At 41.2% G+C, this 6,387-nt stretch overlaps 1 protein-coding gene across 5 annotated transcripts in view; it reads left to right on the top strand.

The window, feature by feature from the left end:
* Positions 1-2,741: 2,741 nt before the first annotated feature.
* Positions 2,742-6,387, top strand: part of bach2b (BTB and CNC homology 1, basic leucine zipper transcription factor 2b) — a 388,463-nt gene continuing 384,817 nt past the window's right edge. For 4 of the 5 annotated variants that reach the window (XM_070885377.1, XM_070885375.1, XM_070885371.1 and 1 more), the window contains exon 1: positions 2,835-3,175. The gene's annotated coding sequence lies outside the window, so the exon portion shown is untranslated. The other variant, XM_070885374.1, reaches the window with a different exon arrangement.

Below are 6,387 nucleotides of genomic sequence, written 5' to 3'. Positions count from 1 at the left end.
CAATTACTATTTTCAGCCCGCAGGTATGAAGCATTTAATGTTGAGATTTGCAAATCAACATTAAACCCTAAAGTTGCTTTAATACCTGGATATTTGGCAAAGTAGTATGTTGGTGCTAAAAATATTTAAATTCTGAAAATATGTCCAGAATCTTTCAAACTAAATTAAATGATTTCACATTTTCAAGAGCTTTTTACTTTTCTTTGGAGACCTAAAATTAAAAGAAAACTGAAAGTTGTACAAGCATGCTGCTTAAAGTATCATTTAAATAGTAAAGAGTAAATTCAGTGGCCCTATGTTGCACCCAAGAAGATGGACTTGAAGGGAGCTTGGATTGGAACATTGGGGCTGCAGTGTTGTAATCGAATCTCTGACCTGCATTTGAATAGAACTCCCCGCTGACAGTATGGAACCATTGAATTTCCCCTTATATTTACTTATTGTCATCATAATGTATTGGTTGTATCAATTTATTAAAACTAAGGAATCATGAGAGAATTTCAAATATTCAGTTCCTCCAGAACCAAGCATCCTTTTATCACTGTGTAAACTACGAACTATGTGAGGTTTTACTGATATGAATTATGTTTTTCTAAGGTGAGTTTTTTCTTCTCCCTTTTTCTTGTCTTTTCTTTTCTTGGGATCAAGTCCCACTCCAGGGACTTGAGCACAAAAATCTAGGCTGACACTCCAATGCTGTGCTGACGGAATGCTGCACTGTCGGAGTTGCCTTCTTTCAGATGAGACGGTAAACCGAGGCCACGTCTACTCTCTCAGGCGGACGAAAAAGATCCCATTGCATTATTTCAAAAAAGAGCAGGGGAGTTATCCCTGGTGTCTTGGCCAATATTTATCTCTCAATCAACATAACAAAAACAGATTATCTACTCATTATCACATTGCTGTTTGTGGAAGTTTGCTGTGCGCAAATTGACTGCCGTGTTTCCCACATTACAAAGTGACTACACTTCAAAAGTATTTCATTGGCTGTAAAGCGCTTTGAGATGTCCAGTGGTCGTGAAAAGCGCTATATAAATGCAAGTATTTTTTCTTTTAGTCTTTGCGTCTTCCCTCCTCCTTTTCTGAAGGCATTGATGAACTCTATTCTCACTTGACATGAGAACCCTAGCTGCGTTTCCCCTTCCCAGTTCAGGTGTCCTGTCATGTTCCTGACAGGGTTTCCTACTGGCTGACATCAATTGATTCAACATGATCTGGGGGCATTGAATCTGAGATCTTTCAGTCCATGTGGCTCAGTTAACCAGCTAAGTCACTGAGGAAGAGCAGAAGCAACATTATGGATTCTTAATAATATCATTTGTAACAGTCATCTTGGGTGATTTGAATTCTATAGTTATCCTTTCTGCAAATGTTGCAAAATGCAGTCTACCCTCTCACCCTGGCTAATAATTCGCCGAATGCTGGGAAACTTTGCAGTTATATTTATTTGCTCATTTCTGTGTGACATAAGTCTTGGCAGTTTCTTCAAAATGACATGCAAAACAAGATCTGCCAGGTTACTACACACAACCCATAGTGTGGGTACCGTGAATGAGAAGACATTTTAATGACATCAAAGGTACCCCGCACTGAACAGTGTAACATTTTCCACTGTAAAGATCAGATGGAGGTCAAAGAGGAGGGTAAACTCATTAACTCTAGGATCGCTATAGTGCCCTAATCCCGAGGTTGAAGTTTATGGATTTATTTATTTTAATATTTTGAGCTTTACTAACATTGCTCCTCATCAGTGTATAAAAACAAAGGTTTTCCCCCCATATCAACTGAAGGCAAACATTGCCACTGACTTAGTGGAAGTGTGACCAACGAATCGATATCCTTGTCGCAACATCTCTTCAGTCGTTTACCACAAACGATATTCCATCTCATTCCCTTCCAACCTTCCTCATCTCTTAATTTCGTCAACCGAAACTTCATTTTTATTAGAAAACTCACTTTCATCTCGGATGCACATCATCAGACACAATTCTGTAGTCGATTTCCTTAAATTCCAATTATTATGATCAACTTGCCCTTCGGCAACGAATCAGTCAAAAATGATACCGAATTCCATTGATACAGTGTGCATGATTCTGTGTAATATCTGACAGTGCCCAATAACCCGCTATCTCAACCCATCCTTTAGTATTTGCTGCGTGTGGTATCACTGCGAGTAATGTGATTGTGAAACGTCCAGAGTGTTTTTGAAGTGTGTCCTTAAGGTTGCAATATGAAGAACGCATGAAAACATGCCGTTTCCAACTAATAACGGAAGTGTTGGATTAACAATGCCAAACTTCATGTATTGCAAAAACTTGCTGGCAAACAGGGTGAAACTATTTATTTATATAACCGATGTAATAATGTAAATAAGCATTTCAAGAGAACTGCAGTACTTGCGAAAACAAATTCGCACGATGCATACTGCAGGAGTCTCTCAACAGCTTTTGCATCGCGCTTGAGCAGCAAGCATGGAATGGGGAGGTTGTCAATCAATCAATCAAAGACACACCAGCCGGCCTTGCGAGCCGGACAAAGCGCGCGCGGTGTGTGTCTGTGAAAGGTGGTGCACATGCGCCGGGGAGTGCGAGTGATGGAATCCCACTGAAGCGGAGCGGAATGCGCGCATGCGCACTACCTCCCTCTCCCAGCCTTGGCATTCGGACGGGCGCGCGCACGTTGAACAGGGGGAGGGGGCGCGCGCTCGCGGAGCCTCTACATTTTACATTCCCCTGGAGCGTTCCCGGGGTCTGCAGCAGTGGCGCGCGTGCGTCAGCCGGAACGTCAGCAGCAGCTGAATGTCAACAAAAAATGAAACCAAGTGAGAGTGAGTGAGTGAGTGAGGAGGAGGAGGAGGAGGAGGCGGCGGCGTTGCACGGCGCAGGGAGGGGGGCTCGCTCCGTGCTCTGTGTGTGTACAGTACCAGATTGCAAGCTCTTCGCCTCCACGTTGTGGAGAGAGAGAGAGGCAACTAGCGCATTGGAAAACATAACTCAAACACGCTGCTTCCCCCCCACACACACACTCAAAACAACCCAGCAGCCACGCCGATTCAGCTCAACTCCGCTCTCTCCGCCGGTGGCCAGGCTGGTTTTGGAAAACTCTTGGCACACGGAATCATGAGGTATTGGTTTTGAACTTGGAGCTGGCTTGAACATACTCGAAAGTTACCAGGGTAAGGAGAATGCAATCTGTTTATTTTTTGTTTTGAAGGCGGCGGGGTGTTGGTGATGGTGGTGGGGGGAGTGTTCATGATACAAGTGGCTGTTCCGATGTGATTTGCTGCAGAAAGAGAGGAGGCAAAGCGGCCGGACTGACAAGCATGGTTGCTGATTTTTGATTCGAGCTGTCACAATGCGGACATGCTGAGCAGAATTAGAGCTCAGTCCGAGCCGAGGCCTTGACCGAGCTCTAAAAACCAGCAGCAAAAGACAGTGTAGCGTGCCGCCTCCTACCTTTGGCATCCCGCTCCAGATTCTGCCTGACACAATGGCATTCTGCGCGGATCTGCTTATGTTTTGCGTTTTAATGGCTTGTTTAACAGCTAATTGTTTGTTGCAAAGTCACATCTCAAAACATCGTGTTGTGAATGTGCAAGGATTTTGCACGTTTATGAATAATGTGTTTGGAAATGACAACAACTAGACAAGTGTTCGCAGTTTCTTTGTGCAGTTGCGAAATAATATATTTTATGTTCTTAACTGTGGGTGCTTGCATTGTGCAACAAACGTGCCTAAAATGCAGTACTTGTGACAATGTAGGAAACATTATTTGTATACATAAACAGCAAATATCTCAGGAAGTCTCAACGCAATAATGATCTTGTTTACATGAAAAGGAATAGTTTGCTGCAATGAACTGATTTTATTTGCACCCTTCTAAACAGTGGCGTTGAGTAAGGTCCGATAATGCCAAATCAATTCAGTTTATATAATTCGAAGATTGACCATGTCTGGAAAATTATAGCTCAAAAGACTACGTGGTGTCCAATTTTGTCAATGAAAAATGTATTGCTGAGTGCGCGACCGAGTTAATTTCGGAGCGCTCTGGCTGGCAGCTTGCATACTTTCTATTATGAAGTTGCAACTTGGACTATCTTGAAAAATGCCGGGGTTCCTCCAAATGGTGCAGGTGCTGAAGCTTATTTCGCTAATAAGATCCGCAGCTTGAGCAAATATCGTGGATATTGTTTCCTGCATGCGATCTTTAACGGTGACGAAATCTAAGCATAAAGCCAGAACACTGGTTAAAAGATGCATATTGGCTTATGGAGTCGGTATTTTTTCAAGAATATCCTGCCATCGTTCTTTTGAACAGCATAATGTGTTGCGCTTCTAATGTATGGATTTTACGACTATATTCCATGCACTCAGTATAGCCGATGTTGAATGAAATACGCTATTCTGACAAAGGAACTCGTCTTTCCCCGTATTCTTGTTTATGCGCCCTTGTGGAACTAGAGCTACATTGATAAGAACAGCGATGTGTAAATGACCTGGTGCCTGTCATCTTGCCGCTACCAAATTAGATTTGAGATGACACTAGTTTACATTTAAATACAATTTTGAAACTGTATGATTTAAAAGAAATGTTTCTCTGCAAGGAAGGGCGTTTTCTGTGTCCTTCGTGTAATTAGGAGGTGGTGGAAGAGTAAGTATGACTTTGGAGGTTTAGAGTCTGTAGGATTGTTTACAGTCCAAGCTTTTGGCTTCCTCCATGGTATTGGCTGAGGTCCAGTGTTGTAGAATAGATCCAATACGGCCATGTTCTCAGAAACTACCCTCTATCCAAGATAACTAGCAAGTACGATTTTGATACTGTTTTAAAATATAGAAGACCGAGGCAACATACCAAACAATCCAGATGCTTGGGTAATAAATGCAAACATAAACTCCAGTACTTACCGGGTCAACGCAATTCAAATACCCAGATTATGGGTTTCGCATCCTATGTCAGAATTCTTAGTCATGATTGTCAAAAGAAGTAAATTCATACCCCCATAAGACACAAAGGATGAGGTAGTGTAAATGAATGGGTTTCCTTGGTCATGTGATCTAAAGCTTAAGAAAATCAGCAACCTGCTCCTAACCTTTCCGAAATTTGGCGTAGAGATTCAGAATGAAGCAACTGGATTAGAAGATGCTGTTCATTAATATGTTGGATCAACTAAGAATGCTCTCCAAACCTCGTTTATTTTAAATCATAAAGCATCTCATAAAACATATTGGTGTCAAATATTATCTTAATAACTGCATTAACTCCTTCTACATTTTGAGACTAATTGATTCTTGCACAAAAATAGTAGCTGGAAGGCTTATAGTAGGCTGCATTTTAATTTACACGTTTACATTACAAAACCCTAAGGCTTAGTTCCGTCTAATGGCCATGAGTGGATATTTAATATAAAGCAGATATTGTGCATAAGTTTTCAAGGTACCAGCTATTTTTAAAAATATCGGACAACACTATGCAGCACATGTAGCTTAAGTTCTTCACCAATGAAGAAAATTAGTAGCAGTCGGGGTAGCACATCATACCTGCAGGTCAATGTGTCTAAAAAAGAAATATTGGTAAGATTCTTCTGGATAACGTTTCTGATAATCGGGCCCACCCGTAACCTAAACCTGTCTTTCGCTTTCAGATACTGACCTGCTTGTATTTATAGCATATTCTGCTTTTATTTCAAAATGTGAACATTCAACGTTTTTCTTGTTTTAATCTTTATTATACTGCTGCCTATGCTCAGCACTGCCAAGCAATGCTATTCTCCACTTACCCACTCCACTCCAATAAGTATTACAACTGCAAAACATTAAAAAATTGTACCTGCAGGTGCATTAAAATAATGGTGCTGGGAAACCGGGTATCTTCTGGACCTCGAATGTTTGATTATATTTTCTATTTTATTATTTCAAATAATCACAAATTAAATATCTGGTAGAGACGTATGAAAAGTTATATATTTTAACACGAAATCCAAGAGGATTTATGGAATATAGGCCTACCATTTTAATACAATTCACTGATTCAGATGTATTTTATGGCAAAGTGAACAATACCCTGAAAGATCCCTTCTCGTTTCCAATCGTCTGGGGCTGGAATATGTAAATATAAAAGCGACAATCTTCAAAGTGAGAGAACCCGAACGGACACGTGAAGTGCCCAGCATAAAATAGTAAATGCATGTCATAAAATAGGTGCCGATAATCGCCTTTTGTGCAGTAGTCTGGTGTCGTATTGTTTACTAATCTTGTGGTTTTAAAGTAATTACACAAAGCCCTAATAAAGCGCGGTCTGCCGGTTGCTACTGGTGTGTGTGTGTGTGTGTATGTGCCTCTTGTTATTTGTGCGCTGTGTCGAGTTGCTCGGGGTCTGTTTGTGAGTGTG

The sequence above is a fragment of the Pristiophorus japonicus genome, chromosome 7, assembly GCF_044704955.1.
Source record: "Pristiophorus japonicus isolate sPriJap1 chromosome 7, sPriJap1.hap1, whole genome shotgun sequence".
Lineage (NCBI taxonomy): Eukaryota > Metazoa > Chordata > Chondrichthyes > Pristiophoridae > Pristiophorus > Pristiophorus japonicus.
The sequence above is the reverse complement of the archived record's forward strand: the minus strand, read 5'-3'. Positions and strand labels throughout refer to the sequence as shown.